Source organism: Ranitomeya variabilis, chromosome 6 (genome assembly GCF_051348905.1).
Source record: "Ranitomeya variabilis isolate aRanVar5 chromosome 6, aRanVar5.hap1, whole genome shotgun sequence".
Lineage (NCBI taxonomy): Eukaryota > Metazoa > Chordata > Amphibia > Anura > Dendrobatidae > Ranitomeya > Ranitomeya variabilis.
The window spans coordinates 273,110,678-273,130,669 of record NC_135237.1 but is presented as its reverse complement, the minus strand read 5'-3'; positions in this window follow the sequence as shown (position 1 = coordinate 273,130,669).

Genomic DNA, 19,992 nt, shown 5'->3' with positions numbered 1-19,992 from the left:
GCAGCAGCTGCCAAGGCAAACAGGATCATGGGGTGCATTAAAAGAGGTCTGGATACACATGATGAGAGCATTATACTGCCTCTGTACCAATCCCTAGTTAGACCGCACATGGAGTACTGTGTCCAGTTTTGGGCACCGGTGCTCAGGAAGGATATAATGGAACTAGAGAGAGTACAAAGGAGGGCAACAAAATTAATAAAGGGGATGGGAGAACTACAATACCCAGATAGATTAGCGAAATTAGGATTATTTAGTCTAGAAAAAAGACGACTGAGGGGCGATCTAATAACCATGTATAAGTATATAAGGGGACAATACAAATATCTCGCTGAGGATCTGTTTATACCAAGGAAGGTGACGGGCACAAGGGGGCATTCTTTGCGTCTGGAGGAGAGAAGGTTTTTCCACCAACATAGAAGAGGATTCTTTACTGTTAGGGCAGTGAGAATCTGGAATTGCTTGCCTGAGGAGGTGGTGATGGCGAACTCAGTCGAGGGGTTCAAGAGAGGCCTGGATGTCTTCCTGGAGCAGAACAATATTGTATCATACAATTATTAGGTTCTGTAGAAGGATGTAGATCTGGGGATTTATTATGATGGAATATAGGCTGAACTGGATGGACAAATGTCTTTTTTCGGCCTTACTAACTATGTTACTATGTTACCAATGGTTACACATGCAATAAAGAGTTGGTTGACATCTCATTTTTTAATAAAGGTTATACTGTAAAGGTTTTTTGGGGGAGGTGATTTTTGAAAATAAAATGTAAATATATTTTTACATGGTGGGTTCACATTTTTAAATATTTTTTTTGGGACATGGAAATGAATGGTATAACGTGCACCTGTTTTGGGGTTTTGGTGTTCACCTTTAATGAACATTTCTCACATCAATTCAGCAGGGTGTTTATCTTAAACATTACCTAGTTCAGGGGGTGGTCTAACTATAAATCCATTATACATATTACAGATACACCAGGGACCAGGACCACATCCGCCGCCTCTAGTCCCAACCAGGACCACAGCCACCGGTCATCCCCCAGGACCACAGCCATACCCACATCTTGAAATCTTTCAAAGTAAGTTTTGAAGACCCCAAATCTGCTACTTCAATGTGTAGAGCAGATTGCAAGTGTCTCTTAACTTACAGATACACCAGGACAACAGCCGCAGCAATCCGCCTCTAGTCCCAACCAGGACCACAGCCGCAGCAAGCCGCCTCTAGTCCCAACCAGGACCACAGCCGCAGCAAGCCGCCTCTAGTCCCAACCAGGACCACAGCCACCAATCTTTTTAAGTAAGTTTTGAAGACCCCAAATCTGCTACTTCAATGTGTAGAGCAGATTGCAAGTGTCTTTTAACTTAGATACACCAGGACCACAGCTGCCGACTTGCCACAGCAACAATGTCCTCTTCTGACAGCCCTCCTCCACAGCAACAGCGTGTATCGGTAAGTTAACACAAAAAATGGGGTTTTTTTTAGTTGTTTTAAATTACATTTTTAGGGATCACTGCATGCATAAATTATGTTTCAACAGGAAGCTGAATCAGATGAGGAGCTGTCAGAAGGGTGCGAGACGGGTGGAGAGATGCAAGTGGAGGAGGAACCAAGTGTAAGTAGTGGTGAAACAGTTGCTTCACACATCACACTGCACCATACACAAAACAGATTTTCATACATAACTAAACACCGAAAACATGCCTACATTACAGAGAATTTGTTTCCTTTATTTCAGTCTCCTGCTGCTGCTGACCAGTCAGCAAATCGTGAAGGTCCTCCCAGCCGCTCCCAGAGTCGGCGTTATCGTCGCCGCGGTCGGCCATCAGTGAGTTGTTTTTTTTGGAGGGGGATTCTATTGGTACTTTAGTGTTTCAGTGTACTAATTTGTTTGTTTTTCTTCTTTTTTTGCACAGGCTTCACAGCGTGCTCCCGCAGAGGAGTTCGATGAGGAAATAGAGATTGACAGTCTCATCGAGGAGGTTCGCGAGCGGGAGCCGCTGTGGAACATGGCTCACCGCAGCCATGCCGATACCGGTGTCACCCGTCGGCTCTGGGACGAAGTGTGTCATAACATCTTTCCAAGGTGGGAGGACCTTCATCCACAGCAGCAGAGCAAACTATGTAAGTATTCACTTTTCAGTGATGTTTTGAGCTGACTGTAATGTATTGCATTTACCAATTTTTTTTTTTTCTTTTTATTCTTGTCTTCACAGGTGGAAAGGTTAGGAAGCGGTGGCGGTCACTGAGGGATCGCTTTAAGAGGGAATTCAACGCGGAGATGCAGGCCCCGAGTGGCTCATCAGGAAGGAAGAGGAGCAGATATAAATATGGCACGGCCCTCTCCTTCTTGAGGCGAACCATGCTGAGCAGAGTGTAAGTATTCTACAGCCCACTAATAACCATGTTAACCTGTCTAACTTAGTTTGGTTTCAGTCAGGGCTTTTTCATATCAATATATTAATTTCTTTTGTTTTTTCTTTCACAGCACCTTCTCCAGCCACCGGGGACCTGCATCTTCCTCTGCACCCTCTGGAGTGATCCCTCCTGAGTCCGCCACTGAGGGCCACGTCGGTAGGCCCCACACCACTGACCCCTCCTCTGACCCCTCCACCTCATCTGCCCCAAGCAGTGGAGCATTATTGCAGCCTTTATTGCTCGCATCTGATGCTGAACAGATAGCGTTCCCTTTACCCCACCCCTCTGATCCTGCCACCTCGAGACCACCATTAGGTTCGTGGCGGCAGCGACAGAGGGGTCAGGAAAAGAGCTATGCTCCTGAGTTCTTACATCTGAATGCATCCTTCCAAAGCTCTTTCAAAATTTTGGGAGAGCAAGTGACTGCTGGTTTCAACATGGTGCAATCACGCATCAGTGAAACAAGCCATGAAACCAGCAGTCGCTTGGATAGGCTGCATTCAGATGTAAGTCAGTCTCCGGCCAATCTTTTTTTTCAATCCATGCTCAGGAGCATGGAGAAGCTTTCTCTTCAGCAACAGATGCGGGTAATGAATACCTGCCATAATGCTCTAATGAAGGCCCTTAACGAACCCGAATCTACCCACACATCCACTACAATTCCACCCCAGGCCCCATTTCCACACCATACCACCCATTACCAAACCCAGCCCCAATCCCCACACCAGCCCCATTACCAAACCCAGCCCCAATCCCCACACCAGCACCATTACCAAACCCAGCCCCAATCCCCACACCAGCACCATTACCAAACCCAGCCACAAACCCCACGCCAGCCCCATTACCCAACCCAGTCCCACTACCCAACCCAGTCACCATACCCAACCCAGTCCCAACACCCAACCCAGTCCCCATACCGGCCCCCAAACCAAATTCCTTCCCCAATGTTTTCTTCCTTGCCCAGCTTACCTTCCCCAGTAAGTATTCCCCCTACCCCAACACCACCCCCCTCTGGTCAGCCTCCTGGTTTTACCCCCCCTTCCACTGCACCCCAAACAAGTAGGGTTTCCCCACCTATCGACGTGGTCCAACCTTCCTGCCCCTCCTCCCCTCGTATCTCCACCCCACACTTTGAAGACTTGTAAAGTAGTTTTGTAAATGTTTATGTAAATGTTATTGAAAAAAATGTGCAAAGTTTTCAAAAAAAAAATTAGAAAATAAAAAATATGTAATTATTTGGCAAAAAAAATTAAAAAAAGAGTTAAAATAAAATTCTCTCTGATTTAAATTCTAGTCTTTGTGTGTGTGTGGATTTATTAAGGTAATATGGCAACTAAATAAAAAAGGTAAAATAAAAACAAACACCAGACGTGTGAAAGGTATAACATATTGGTTTTACTAGCAAGAAAACCACGCTTTTGGGCCTTTTTTTTTTGGGGAGAAACACATTTTTTACATAAACCAAACACATGGAAAACAGGTTACACAATTATGTCTTGCCATGGGATCCGCCCGACAGGTGACAAAAAATAATCGGCAAACTGGTCCCTCATCCTTGTAACAGAACCTGTAGAGCGAACCGAGCTGCTGCGGTAGTCCCACAAGGTTGTCTCCAACTCTTCGTCATCCAAGGAAACGGGCTCCTTTGAAAGGACAAAGTTGTGGAGCACCACACAGGCTTTAACAACCTCGTCTATAGTTGTGGTTTTCAGTTTGATTGCCGTCAGTAGAACTCGCCACTTCGCCGTCAATATACCGAAAGAACACTCTACTACTCTTCGTGCTCTAGTAAGCCGGTAATTAAATACCCGCTTGGTACGGGTTAAGTTCCGGCTACTATACGGTTTCAGTAGGTGCGGCGACAGTTGAAACGCTTCATCACCTACACAAACATATTCCATGGCTGGTTCACTTGTTCCTGGCAGTGGTCTGGCTGGCGGGAAATCGTAGGTCTCTCCATAAAGGCAACGACCCATTGGAGAGTTTTTAAAAACTTGCGAATCGTTGGACCGTCCATACGCTCCTATGTCCACGGCAAGGAACTTGCAGTTGGCGTCTGCAATAGCCATAAGAACGATGGAGAAATACTTCTTGTAATTATAGTACTCCGATCCTGTTCCTGCCGGTTTCGCAATCCTTATATGTTTCCCGTCACCTGCACCCACACAATTTGGGAAATTGCAAAATTGCTGAAACTGTTCTGCACTTCTCAACCAGATTTCCATGGATGGTTGGGGGATATACTCTGGCTGTAAAGTGGTCCAAATAGCCCGACATGTCTCCTTCACTATTCCTGAAATAGTGGAAATGCCCAGCCGGAATTGGTAATGGAGCGAAGTCATCGATTCACCAGTAGCTAGGAAGCTGAAAAAAAAAAAAAAAAAAAAATGTTAGAAAAAATTGCACAGACCAAAAAGTTTCAATAAAAGGCACTGTGAAAATTTTTTTTAGGACGGGACACACAATAAAACCTGCATGATACCGGTGTAAAAAAGCAGTGGAATGGCCACAAACAAAACAAAAATTACATGCTGCAGAAAATAGTGCGCAATATGTCAGCGCAGTATTGTCTGCAGCATGTAATCTAACATTAAAAATGACCAATGACAGAAAAAAAAGCAGTTGCATGTCAACAAACCCCCCCCCCAAAAAAAAAAAACTGCAGAAAATGCAACGCAATATTTCAGCACAGTATTTTCTGCAGTCTGTTATAGGACATTCAATATGAGCAATGACATTAAAAAAAAAGCAGTGGAATGGCCGCAAACAAAACAAAAATTACATGCTGCAGAAAATAGTGCGCAATATGTCAGCGCAGTATTGTCTGCAGCATGTAATATAACATTCAATATCAGCAATGAAATAAAAAAAGATGCTTACCGCAGGGTCACCATCAGCCGCTCCGCTGGTGTGATGGCAAGCCTCATCCTTGTGTCCTGCCTTCGGATGACATCCTCCAGTTTTTGAAGCAAAAAGTCAAAATGTTCCATCCTCATCCGCACGTAATTGTAGAATTTGTGTGGATTGTGCCGCAACTCCAGGTACAGAGTGGACTGGACACCCCGAGTCATCCGTAGTTCATTAATCGGATGTATCCAGAGTCGCCTCCGTCTCCGTTGCTGCAGAAGCATCCTACGTTTTTCCGCTGCCACCTCCTCCCGCACTATGATATCCAGGCGATTCGTCTCAAAGATAACGTCGGTAACCAAACTCGCAATCCTCACAAGAACACCTTCCATCGCTGCCACAAAACTAAAACCCTCAAAGATGGGCTGTAAAAACAGTAACTATATAGTTTTCCATATTTTCCAGTAGCCAATCAAATTTGGGAGCCTCCCATTTTAAAAACGGATCCGTCGTAAAAACGGATGCAACGGATGGTAAAAACGGATGCAACGCATCCAGTATTTCGACGGAAACGTTTAGCGGATTTGCGACGGATCAGTCTAAATGCTGTATGCGCATACGTTTTTCACTTTTTTGACGCATCCGTTTTTTTCGGCAAAAAAGACGATTTGCGACGTAATGCAGTTAACGCTAGTGTGAAAGTAGCCTAAGGCTACTTTAACACATCCGTCGGTACGGGGCAAACCGTCAGCCCGATGTACGTTTTGCAAGTAGTGCACAAAGTGGGCAGTGGATGCAGTTTTACGACGCATCCGCTGCCCATTGTGAGTTCCGGGGAGGAGGGGGCGGAGTTTCGGCCGCGCAAGCGCGGTCAAAAATGGCGGACCCGTCGCACAAATCAAATGTTGCATTGAACTTTTTTTGTGACGACGGTCCGCCAATTACCGATGCATCCAGTGCACGACGTATGGAACATGTGTCCATACGTCAGAATGCGTCGGTAATACAAGTCCATGTGCAAAAAACGCATCCTGTGGGCAATTTTGCAGGATTCGTTTTTTGCACAGAACGACGCAACGTCTTTATAAAGACGGAAGTGTGAAAATAGCCTTAGATATAGATGGAGAACCCTTATGTAAAAAACGTGGAACCTGCCAAAAGATTCATGCGGCCAGTTGTGTGGGCACTATGAACTTCCACTATGGACCTCCTGACAGGCCCCCTTTAAAGGGCTCCTCTGGTCATAAGTCCCCCCCCGCCCAACATATGGTGTGGGGATTACTGCGGTAGTCATCATACTGTGGGTAGAAGGGATGGTGGGAATCATACGGTGTAAGGGCATTACATTGCCTGCTGAACAGCCGCACGACCAGCTCTACCCCCTCTTATTGTATCCTCACCCATCCCCTGTAGACTGTGAGGCCTCGCGGGCAGGGTCCTCTCTCCTTCTGTACTTGTGTGTGCCTTGTTTTTGCTCATGTTTAGTGTACTTGTCTATAATTGCCCCTTCTACGTGTAAAGTGCCATGGAATAGATGGCGCTATAAAAATGTATAATAATAATAATAGTGTGCACACATTGCAGATTTGCCTACAGAATTTTCTGCACAGAATCGGCACCTCTTGCTAGAAAACGCGCATAAAAATCCACGTGGATTTGATGCGTTTTTTTATGCAAATTTGTCTGCGTTGTTTTAAGCTAAAGATCTATTATTTAACAAATAAAAAAAAAATGTAATGTAATTTCTTTGTCCAACCTCTTATTTTACATACTCCATTGAAGAATAATGTTTACACACACCACACGATAGATGATAGATAGATAGATAGATAGATAGATAGATAGATAGATAGATAGATAGATAGATATGGGATAGATAATAGATGATAGATAGGATATAGATAGGAGATACAGTACATAATAGATACAGTAGATAGGAGATAGATGATAGATATATAATACCAAGGCCGATGTTTAGTAATGAACCTAATAAAATGGTACATAAATAGTTAAAGACACACACACAAAATCTGCACGCAATATCTTTAATTTTTTGAAAAAAAAAGGGACAAATATGTGTTGGGTTGAACAATTAATACAATGTTCACTTCAGTTGCCTACTCCTGGCCTAATGGATATTGATCAGGTGCGCACCAAAAGAAATACACCACACAGTCGGATGTAAACTCTCCTTGATCAATCTATGGCTCAGCTCCAAGGGGCTTTATTCAGTCAGGACACAAGTTTATATATCTCCTGTAAGGGGGCTCGGTTAGCTCTCAAATGGGAGTGATCGGATGTATTCCATTGGATAGTGGGTTGGGCAATGAGCAAGTCCATGGGCGGATCCATGAGGTCATCAGGGCGGGTTGGTCCATGAGGTCATCAGGGTGGGCGTCACTGTGGGTGGATCCATGAGGTCATCAGGGTGGGCGTCATCTTGGATATCAGCACATGGTCTGCTGATACAGGAAATGGCAGCCATGTTTAGTGTCTCACTTTGATCTGAGAAAACTTATGTAAGGTTAAACAATACACGTTATGGGTCACTTCTCTCAACCTCTTATGTCTTGAGGTTAATTAAGTATTTGATCTTATGGCTCTTCTCAACAGTCCCCCCTAAATACTTTATTAACCTTTTTTTTTTTCTTCATCCCACCGTTGTTCCCTAACCCACCGGTGTTAAGTGTCACTATGACATCAGAGGCTTCATGACAATTCGGATGCTATAGACACCAGAGAATATGTGGCCAATTATGGGTATATCAGGAGATATATCGGTGCGCGTTACCCATTTGTCCTTTGGTCATCGTACAATGGCTGCATCAGCTTGGAGGCATCTGGAATCCATTGGCGACAATATGTGATAGGTCAGCCAACTCATCCGAGGCCCATGTCTTAGGTGCTTGGCAGAACTCAACACCAGAGTCCCATGTCTTGTCACTGGCAACTGAGGCATCATTGAACACGATATCCGTAACAGGCCAATATGCATCGCCTGCTTTAAAATTTGCCAGGGTAATGATATCTTGCCACGTGCCTTGGTAATTCCTTTGGATTTGAAGCATGCTTCTGTATAAAGGCATCAGCTGTTTTTCTGGATCTGGAAGTTGGTTCAACAGAGTAGCAGCTTGCTGGGGTGTAAACTTGACGTAGAGTGTGGGCTCCTCAGACATGAGCATTGGCACTGTTGGTGGTGACACCTGAGGCGTGAGTACAGATGGCACCGGGAGTACAGATGTAATCCCTTGTGTATGAGGAGCAGGAGGAAGTAACAGTCCTGGAATGAGGGGCTCTATTTGGGCAGCTCCAGTATCATGGTGTGGGGTCCAGGTGACGCAGGCAGTCTTAAAAGCTTTAACAGTCCTGTCCTCATTACTAATTAACCTGATTTTGGAGAGTCAGCAAATGCTTGGGGGGCTACACTTTATTATAATTCCAACGATTTCCCTTGTACATGCATGAACAGGGAAACCGAAAATGCCAACACCAATAGCGGGAATTGTCAAGGTCTCAACCTGCTCACTAATATTCGCATACTCTAAAATGCGAGTTATTGCTGCACGAAGTTGTTGAGCACTAACGTCTGGATGAATAGGGTCAAAAGTAGGGGTCACAGCGTGTATGATCATTCTACACGGAAGATTGCCAGCTTTAGTCACCGCTATGTCCCCAACAGCTATCTGACCACGTGACTCAACAATGATTCGACTGTCAGCTTGAATAGTCGCCCCTCCTGCTTCCACTATAGCTCTAGCTACACCTCCATTGTGCTCTGACCGAGAATTGGCAGCATTAACAATAGCGTCTGTCTCCATTGTTGTTATGTCACCCTTTCCCACCACTAACAAGGGTCCCTCAGGAAGTTCTTTTTCAAAAATAGGTTGCCAACATTCCCTCCCCTTTGTGCTTTCTGTGCTATTGGTATTCCCCTCCCAGATTGAGCCCCCCCCCTTGTTACAGTTGCCACCGTCCCATACAGGTGTGCGCTTGGCTGTGAGACAGCCTGTGAGGTACCGGGTATAGGGTTGCGTGAGAGTGCTGTTGTAGTGGAAGCATTGGGAGGAGAGGTCGTTGCTTGGAGCATCTCATGTGGGTGTGCGGCTAAATTGGCAGTGGAAGTGACAGTAGAAAGGGTCGGTGCCGGGGACAATCCAGGTGGGAGTATTGCTGGATTCACGACAGGAGTGATAGGGGAAAAGGGTCCGTGCCCCATTGGAAACCACTGAGACGGGAAACATGGGTAAAGCCTGTCCACTTCCCGAAGGAATAGAGTATTGGCCGTTAGTGGTCATTACTGGGTAACAAGGATTTGGTGATGTGGTGTGTAGCCTTAGACTAAGATGTTCACCACCAGGAGCAGCACATTTGCCATTCACAAAATGGCCACCGCCAAAATTACATTTGCCATCCACAAAATGGCCGCCATTAGAATTGACACTTTTTCCATCCACAAAATGGCTGACGCCAGAGCTAGCACTTTTGCCATCCACAAAATGGCTGCCGCCAGAATTACATTTGCCATCCACAGAATGGCTGCTATTTGAATTAGCATTTGCCATCCACAAAATGGCCGCAGTCCAAATTACATTTGCCATCCACAAAATGGCTACTGCCGGCATTAACACATTTGCCATCCACAAAATGGCTACCGCCAGCATTAACACATTTGCCATCCACAAAATGGCTGCCTCCACTGATAAAGGCTAGAAGCGGCACAGGTGCAGACTACTTGATAAAAACAACCACCCCCACCCTCCAAACATTGCAGGGGTTGGCTGCCTAGTAGAAAAAATGCACATTGATATAACTCACATAGGACGCCAGTCACACTGATAAGTGTGGTGCACAGTGTCTGGTATGCAACCTATTAATGACGTTTGGAGGGTGAGGGTGGTTGTTTTTATCAAGTAGTCTGCACCTGTGCCGCTTCTAGCCTTTATCAGTGGAGGCCTGCTGCATCCTGCTAAGTGTGCATTTCTCATCAGACAGGGTTTTGGGAAGGCCATTTTCACACACAAGACTAGGCACTACAGGGGTGAGTGCCTGACCTCATAGCTGTCCCTATGTATGCTGGCACATCTGCAGTGCAGGGCACACACAGGAATGGGCACTACACGGGCGAGCACCTGACCCCATGGCTGCCCCTATGTATGCTGGCACATCTGCAGTGCAGGGCACACACAGGACTGGGCACTACAGGGACAAAAGCCTCACCCCATGGCTGCTCCTATGTATGCTGGCACATCTGTAGTGCAGGGCACACACAGGACTGGGCACTACACACACAGAGTGTAATACCGCCTGTATCACCCCATCACTCTCTTACCTCCCCACTTTCGTGGCTCCCTCCCGGCAGAGAGCGGAGTAGGTGGCGGAGCTGCACATGAGGGGCATGCACTCGCCGGCGACTGACAATGACGCCAGACGCCGGCGACATGCACGCTGGGACTGACGTCAGCTGCCAGCCTCAGATTGGCTGGCGGCTGTTAACTATTGACGTGCGGGCACGGGCCCGCACGTCAATAGCGTTAAACAGCTGCAGCCTGCAGCGCCGGCCGCGGCCCGGTGACCCACCCCCGCATTGTGTCGCCCGGGGTGGCCCGCCCCCCCCCCCGCACCCCCCTTCCTACGCCACTGGTTCCAGTGCATTTTTCAAAACCAGAGAGGGAAAGCTGACGGCTGGGGGCCAATGTTTCTAGCCTGGGAAGGGTTAATACCCGTGGAGCTTCCCAGGCAGGGCAGGACTGGGACTAAAATTCAGCCCGGGCATTTGAAGTTACACAGGCCCACTTGTCGCATGGTGACTGTATAATATCTTTGCACACTTGTAGGTTACAAGAAGTGAGGGGAGTGTAACACAAATATATAACATACTAGATGGCAGCCCGATTCTAAAGAATCGGGAGTCTAGAATCCATATATACTTTATTTATTCAAATGTAAGAATAATACAATTAATAAATAATAGTAAGAAAGAACAAAAAATGGCTGCACTCACCAGCTCTTGACAATTCTTGTTATTTAAGATACAGTTACACAGGATCCATGAACATGCTTATGAGGGGAGGAATGAAAGACATCAGACAACAACTTTGCGTGTTGTGGCAAATGCCACAACAACGGTTCTTTGCTTAAGAACAATAATGTAAATAATAAATAATATGTATCAATAACTATGTATATTGGTATGTTCTATGACATTTTAAAATATTTCATTATTATGTGGAAAAGCTCTTAGTACCCATACTGGCGCATACTTGTGTGCCCATCAGGTATTTTCACAGTAATTTTACATCTGATGGGTTGGTATGAAACGTTTTTAATCATCTCTTGGGCTTAGCTAAGCCTTAATTTTAAATAATTCTAATAAGTACAACAGAAATAAAAGGCTTTTTGAGTATCCAAATTTTTTGTGTTTATTTTTACAGAAGTGTAAAATTTAAGAAATCAACGTTCATAGTACACCGATGGGCTAATATAAGCATGCCCATCAACCACGTCACGGTAGCCTTTGAACTGATGGGTCCTAACTAACTGATTCCTATTTCTTAATACTCAAACCTCTTTCACATCTGCATGTTTCTGATATTTGCAGAAGTAATGTTAAAAACAATACAACTTCCACACTTGGCACCAAAGAACTGACCTACAACACACTTTCAGCAAGTGCCATGCAATGTAGATGAAGCTTGCAGTTAACTTGCAGTAAATGCGGCAAACGCGGCTTCGACAATTGCATTAAATGCAGCCACAACAAAAACACTGGTAAGTGGAGATTTTGTGGCGAAAACTGCAGAAACCACATGTGCCGCACCTGCCGCAAGTGAAGTACAAATTCCGTATACATTGCATGCAACTTACAGCAAGAGTGGCGTGGGTCAGCCCTTAGGCAGGAAGTGCAGAAATAGCCTTTTTTCCACCATAAATTCTCCAAATAGCAGAAAAATGTTGATGTGAAAGCAAAATCTCTATTCTTTCCCTATCTATCTAAATATGTACCTATCTATATATCTATTTCTATGTACAGAACACACCTGGAGATAGAGATGTGTGTGAACAGCCATCCCACCCGTCTCTTACCTGTTCTCAAAAACCTCACCCTTTTTAAAAACAAAATGAAATCTCTCAGCAGCTATACTGCTGGAGCTTCAAATACAGGTTCCTATCACCAAATACAGGCATTTGGATGATACACATCTTACATCTTGTACTTAATGTGTGTTCTACTTACCTATAAAACTATGTATTGATATATCATATTTCTAAATTTATGTAGATATGATATAGAGTTATTAACCCTATATGCTAATGAGTACGTATGTTATATACGTATTTCCTACATAAGTACTTAAAATCTATATGTCTATGGCTACACTAATTTTTTTTTTGTTTTTGTTTTTTTTCCTTATCTCTATACATAGAATTTGCCTATTGCTGTCTATGTTATTAGAAAAACTGAATAATGAAAAAAAAGAAAAGTAACTTTAAACTAAAATATTTTTGTAGATAATATTACGTGTGAACACTTTAGTACTATCAGCCAATAATTGTCCTTGAAGTGGTGTATTAACCACTTTAACCCTCACATTGCAACATTGCTTCACCCTGGAAAAAGCAACATACAATTGACCATGGGCAAAAGCAGGTTCTGGTAGATAAATACCAACTCGATGGAGGGTCTGGCCTTGAGATTTATTTATGGTCATTGCAAATGCGGGCTTGATGGGAAATTGTCTCCGTCTTAATTTAAAAGGTAATCCAGTCTCTGATGGACACAAATCAATTCGTGGAATGAATACCACATTTCCTGCTGCTGACCCACTAATTACTTTAGCCAGTATGATATTGGCATGTAAGGCAGTGACAATGAGCCGCGTACCATTGCAGAGACCTTTGTTCGTGTTCAGATTACGTAATAACATGACAATGGTGCCAATTTTAAGTTTCAGCCGATGTGAAGGCATTCCAGTTGGTGTTAGTGATTTCAAAAACTCAAGTGGGTATTGATCGAGGTCATCAGCTTCATCAGGATCGATGGAATCATCACTGATATATTCAGTATAGTCACCTATCAATAAATCCATGACTTGGGAATTGACTTTCTCAACGTCCTCATTTTTTGGACATAAAATTGCATGAGATGCAGCTGTATTTATGCTTTCGGTGTCATTCACATCAATACAAAGATTATCTCCAAAAATTTCAATTATTAAAGAGCCAGTGCATACCATGTCTGGAGGAATTTCAATTACATCATCTCCAAGGTTATGTTCATTAGATAGTTCACCATTTCCCAGTTGAAGCAACCAACTGCTGTAGTGAGGATCAATGGAGCGCATGTTGTTAATAAGTGGCAGGCGAGTAAAATGTTGCCAGTGTTGTGAATATTTTATACAGCTCTCTACAACATCAGTCCTTGTCCCATGAGGGATGACAGGAAGACATTGTCTAAAGTCGCCTCCAAAAACAATCACTTTACCTCCAAACGGTGTTTTTTCTTTGTGAGCTACATTTGTTGTCATGACATCACGTAAAACTCTATCAATGACATGCAATGCATATTTGGATAGCATTGTGCACTCATCAATAATAAAAAGTTTAGTGCTGTGCAAATCTTTTGCTGCATCGGTATCATTCTTAATCCTGGAAACAGATGTTTCATTCACAGGAATTGGAATCCCATAAAGAGAATGAATGGTTCGTCCACCTTGTAGCAAGTTGGCGGCAATTCCAGTAGTGGCAGCAGGTGACACAATGTCTCCTTGTCCTCTTAGCTGATGTAGGAGTAGATGATATAGGTACGTTTTTCCGCTGCCACCAGGACCATCAAGGAAAAAACACTTTGCTGTAGAATTAGTGTCTTCCAAAGCTTGAGTGATAGCATCAAAAGCAAAAAGTTGGTCCTCATTTAGAGTAGTGTCATGATCTCTGCAGGCAGAGATCATAGCAAGCCTATAGAGGGACAAGCTCTCGGAAGATGGAACTATACTGACCATGAACTAAGCCTGCCGCGCAACTAGAAATAGCCAGGTAGCATTTCCTATTTATCGCTAGATGCCCAGCTCTGGCCTAAGACCTAAATAGCTAGCAGAGGGAAATATAAGACCTGGCTCACCTCTAGAGAAATATTCCAAAGAAGACAGTAGCCCCCCACATATAATGACGGTGAGTTCAGATGAAACAACAAACGCAGCAGGAAAATAGTCTTAGCAAATTTGAGGTCCGCTTACTAGATAGCAGAAGACAGATAGTATACTTTCATGGTCAGCAGAAAAACACTAACAAAACACCATCCAGAGATTACCTTAAACTCTGGCATTAACTCATAACGCCAGAGTAGCAATCCCTGATCAACGAGAGCTTTCCAGACACAGTAACAAAACTTCAGCTGTGAACTGGAACAAATAGGCAAAACAAACATGGACAAAAGTCCAACTTATCTAGTAGTTGTCTAGAAGCAGGAACAAGCACTGAGAGGCATCAGATAACATTGTTGACCGGCAAGAAACCACCAGAGAAATGAGCTTAAATAGCGACACCCACTACTGATGGAACCAGGTGAAACAGGAAAGAGGATGACAAGTCCAATTCCACAAGCGGCCACCGGGGGAGCCCAGAATCCAAATTCACAACAGTACCCCCCCCTCAAGGAGGGGGCACCGAACCCTCACCAGATCCACCAGGGCGACCAGGATGAGCCCTATGGAAGGCACGAACAAGATCAGAAGCATGAACATCAGATGCATTGACCCAAGAATTATCCTCCTGGCCGTAACCCTTCCAGTTGACCAGATACTGGAGTCTCCGTCTGGAAACACGAGAGTCCAAAATTTTCTCCACAACGTACTCCAACTCACCCTCAACCAACACCGGAGCAGGAGGCTCAACTGAAGGTACAACAGGTACCTCATACCTGCGCAATAACGACCGATGAAAAACGTTATGAATGGAAAAGGACGCAGGGAGGTCCAAACGGAAAGAAACAGGATTAAGAATCTCCAATATTCTATAAGGGCCGATGAACCGAGGTTTAAACTTAGGAGAAGAGACCCTCATAGGGACAAAACGAGAAGACAACCACACCAAATCTCCAACACAAAGCCGAGAACCAACACGACGATGACGGTTGGCAAAACGCTGAGTCTTCTCCTGGGACAACTTCAAATTGTCCATAACCTGCCCCCAGATGTGATGCAATCTCTCCACCACCGCATCCACTCCAGGACAATCCGAGGATTCCACCTGACCGGAGGAAAATCGAGGGTGAAACCCCGAATTACAGAAAAACGGGGACACCAAGGTGGAAGAGCTGGCCCGATTATTGAGGGCGAACTCTGCCAATGGCAAAAAAGCAACCCAATCATCCTGGTCAGCAGAGACAAAACACCTCAGATATGTCTCCAGGGTCTGATTAGTCCGCTCGGTCTGGCCATTAGTCTGAGGGTGAAAAGCAGATGAAAAAGACAAATCTATGCCCATCCTAGCACAGAATGCCCGCCAAAATCTAGACACAAATTGGGTACCTCTGTCAGAAACAATATTCTCAGGAATACCGTGCAATCGGACAACATTCTGAAAAAACAGAGGAACCAACTCAGAAGAAGAAGGCAACTTGGGCAGAGGAACCAAATGGACCATTTTAGAGAAACGGTCACAGACCACCCAGATGACAGACATCTTCTGGGAAACAGGCAGATCTGAAATAAAATCCATCGAGATGTGTGTCCAAGGCCTCTTAGGAATAGGCAAGGGCAACAGCAGTCCGCTAGCCCGAGAACTACAAGACTTGGCCCGAGCACAAACGTCACATGACTGCACAAAGACTCGCACATCTCGTGACAGGGAAGGCCACCAGAAGGATCTTGCCACCAAATCCCTGGTACCAAAAATTCCGGGATGACCTGCCAATGCAGAAGAATGTACCTCAGAGATGACTCTGCTGGTCCAATCATCCGGAACAAACAGTCTATCAGGCGGACAACGATCCGGTCTATCCGCCTGAAACTCTTGCAAGGACCGCCGCAGATCAGGAGAAACGGCCGACAAAATTACTCCCTCCCTAAGGATACCTGTGGGTTCAGAATTACCAGGAGAGTCCGGGTCAAAACTCCTAGAAAGGGCATCTGCCTTAACATTCTTAGAACCCGGTAGGTATGACACCACAAAATTAAAGCGAGAAAAAAATAAAGACCAGCGCGCCTGTCTAGGATTCAGGCGTCTGGCAGTCTCAAGATAAATCAAATTTTTGTGGTCAGTCAATACCACCACCTGATGCCTAGCCCCCTCGAGCCAATGGCGCCACTCCTCAAACGCCCACTTCATGGCCAAAAGCTCCCGATTCCCAACATCATAATTCCGCTCTGCGGGCGAAAATTTGCGAGAAAAGAAGGCACAAGGCCTAATGACGGAGCAGTCGGAACCTTTCTGCGACAACACTGCCCCAGCTCCGATCTCCGAAGCGTCAACCTCAACCTGAAAAGGCAGATTCACATCAGGCTGACGCAACACAGGGGCAGAGGCAAAACGGCGCTTAAGCTCCTGAAAGGCCTCTACAGCATGAGGGGACCAATTAGCAACATCAGCGCCTTGTCTGGTCAAATCAGTCAGTGGTTTAACGACATCCGAAAAACCAGCAATAAATCGGCGGTAAAAGTTGGCAAAGCCCAAAAATCTCTGAAGACCCTTAAGAGAGGAGGGCTGAGTCCAGTCACAAATAGCTTGCACCTTGACGGGATCCATCTCAATGGAAGAGGGAGAAAAAATATACCCCAAAAAGGAAATTTTCTGGACCCCAAAAACGCACTTAGACCCCTTCACACATAAAGAATTAGACCGCAGAACCTGAAAAACTCTCCTGACCTGCTGGACATGAGAGTCCCAGTCATCAGAAAAAATCAGAATATCATCCAGATATATTATCATAAATTTATCCAGAAAATCGCGGAAAATATCATGCATAAAAGACTGGAAAACTGAAGGGGCATTAGAAAGACCAAAAGGCATGACCAAATACTCAAAGTGGCCCTCGGGCGTATTAAATGCGGTCTTCCACTCATCCCCCTGCCTGATCCGCACCAAATTATACGCCCCACGAAGATCAATTTTAGAGAACCACTTAGCACCCTCTATACGAGCAAACAAATCAGTAAGCAATGGCAATGGGTATTGATACTTAACAGTGATCTTATTCAGAAGCCGATAATCAATACATGGTCTCAAAGAGCCGTCTTTTTTTGAGACAAAGAAAAACCCAGCTCCCAAGGGAGAAGAAGATGGACGAATATGTCCCTTTTCCAAAGACTCCTTTATATATTCCCGCATAGCAGCATGTTCCGGCACAGACAGATTAAACAAACGACCCTTTGGATATTTACAACCCGGTATCAAATCTATGGCACAATCGCACTCACGGTGCGGAGGTAACGACCCAAGCTTGGGTTCGTCAAAGACGTCTTGATAATCAGAGAGGAACTCAGGAACTTCAGAGGGAATGGACGACGAAATAGAAACCAAAGGTAAGTCCCCATGAATACCCTTACATCCCCAGCTCAACACAGACATTGCTCTCCAGTCCAAGACTGGGTTGTGAGACTGCAACCATGGCAATCCCAGTACCAAATCGTCATGTAAATTATACAGCACCAGGAAACGAATAATCTCCTGGTGATCCGGATTGATACGCATGGTTACTTGTGTCCAGTATTGTGGTTTATTATTAGCCAATGGGGTGGAGTCAATCCCCTTCAGAGGAATAAGAGTCTCCAAAGGCTCTAAATCAAAACCACAACGATTGGCAAAGGACCAATCCATAAGACTCAGAGCGGCGCCAGAGTCAACATAGGCGTCCGTGGCAATGGATGACAAAGAGCAAATCAGGGTTACAGACAAAATAAACTTAGACTGAATGGTGCCAATGGAAACAGACTTATCAAGCTTCTTTGTACGCCTAGAGCATGCTGATATAACATGAGTAGAATCCCCACAATAGAAACACAATCCATTCTTCCGTCTAAAATTCTGTCGCTCGCTCCTGGACAGAATTCTATCACACTGTATACTTTCTGGCGTCTTTTCCATAGACACCGCCAGATGGTGCACCGGTTTGCGCTCCCGCAGACGCCTATCAATCTGAATAGCCATTGTCATGGACTCATTCAGACCTGCAGGCACAGGGAACCCCACCATAACATCCTTAACGGCATCAGAGAGACCTTCTCTGAAAGTTGCCGCCAAGGCGCACTCATTCCACTGAGTAAGCACAGACCATTTACGGAATTTTTGGCAGAAAACTTCAGCTTCGTCTTGCCCCTGAGATAGTGCCATCAAAGTTTTTTCTGCCTGAATTTCCAAATGAGGTTCCTCATAAAGCAAGCCCAAGGCCAGAAAAAACGCATCCACATCGCGTAACGCAGGATCCCCTGCTGGCAATGAGAAGGCCCAATCTTGAGGGTCACCCCTGAGCAAGGAAATCACAATCCTAACCTGCTGAGCAGGGTCTCCAGCTGAACGAGACTTCAGGGACAAATAAAGCTTACAATTATTTCGGAAATTCTGGAAGCTAGCTCTATTCCCTGTGAAGAACTCCGGCAAAGGAATTCTCGGCTCAGATACCGGAGCATGTACCACAAAATCTTGTAAATTTTGTACTTTCGTGATGAGATTATTCAAACCCGCAGTTACACTCTGGAGATCCATTATTGTCAGGTGCACACAGAGCCATACAGAGATTAGGAGGAGAGAGAGAAAAAAGACTGCAGCAAGGCAGACTGGAGGAAAAAAAAAAAAAAAAAAAAATTCCAGCAGACTTCTTATAACTCTCCTTTCTCAACCTGGGTCTTTAACACTTTACAGGCCGGTCAAACTGTCATGATCTCTGCAGGCAGAGATCATAGCAAGCCTATAGAGGGACAAGCTCTCGGAAGATGGAACTATACTGACCATGAACTAAGCCTGCCGCGCAACTAGAAATAGCCAGGTAGCATTTCCTATTTATCGCTAGATGCCCAGCTCTGGCCTAAGACCTAAATAGCTAGCAGAGGGAAATATAAGACCTGGCTCACCTCTAGAGAAATATTCCAAAGAAGACAGTAGCCCCCCACATATAATGACGGTGAGTTCAGATGAAACAACAAACGCAGCAGGAAAATAGTCTTAGCAAATTTGAGGTCCGCTTACTAGATAGCAGAAGACAGATAGTATACTTTCATGGTCAGCAGAAAAACACTAACAAAACACCATCCAGAGATTACCTTAAACTCTGGCATTAACTCATAACGCCAGAGTAGCAATCCCTGATCAACGAGAGCTTTCCAGACACAGTAACAAAACTTCAGCTGTGAACTGGAACAAATAGGCAAAACAAACATGGACAAAAGTCCAACTTATCTAGTAGTTGTCTAGAAGCAGGAACAAGCACTGAGAGGCATCAGATAACATTGTTGACCGGCAAGAAACCACCAGAGAAATGAGCTTAAATAGCGACACCCACTACTGATGGAACCAGGTGAAACAGGAAAGAGGATGACAAGTCCAATTCCACAAGCGGCCACCGGGGGAGCCCAGAATCCAAATTCACAACAGTGTAGCTTTCATTTCAGCAGCTGCTGATAACTCATAATCTTTATCATACTGTGGGAGGAGGTGTTGTTTCTTGACTGGACGTGGCAAATTAAAATCAGTATAAGTTTTGCCATGAGCTTTAAGAACATGTTGGACATCTGTCATAGC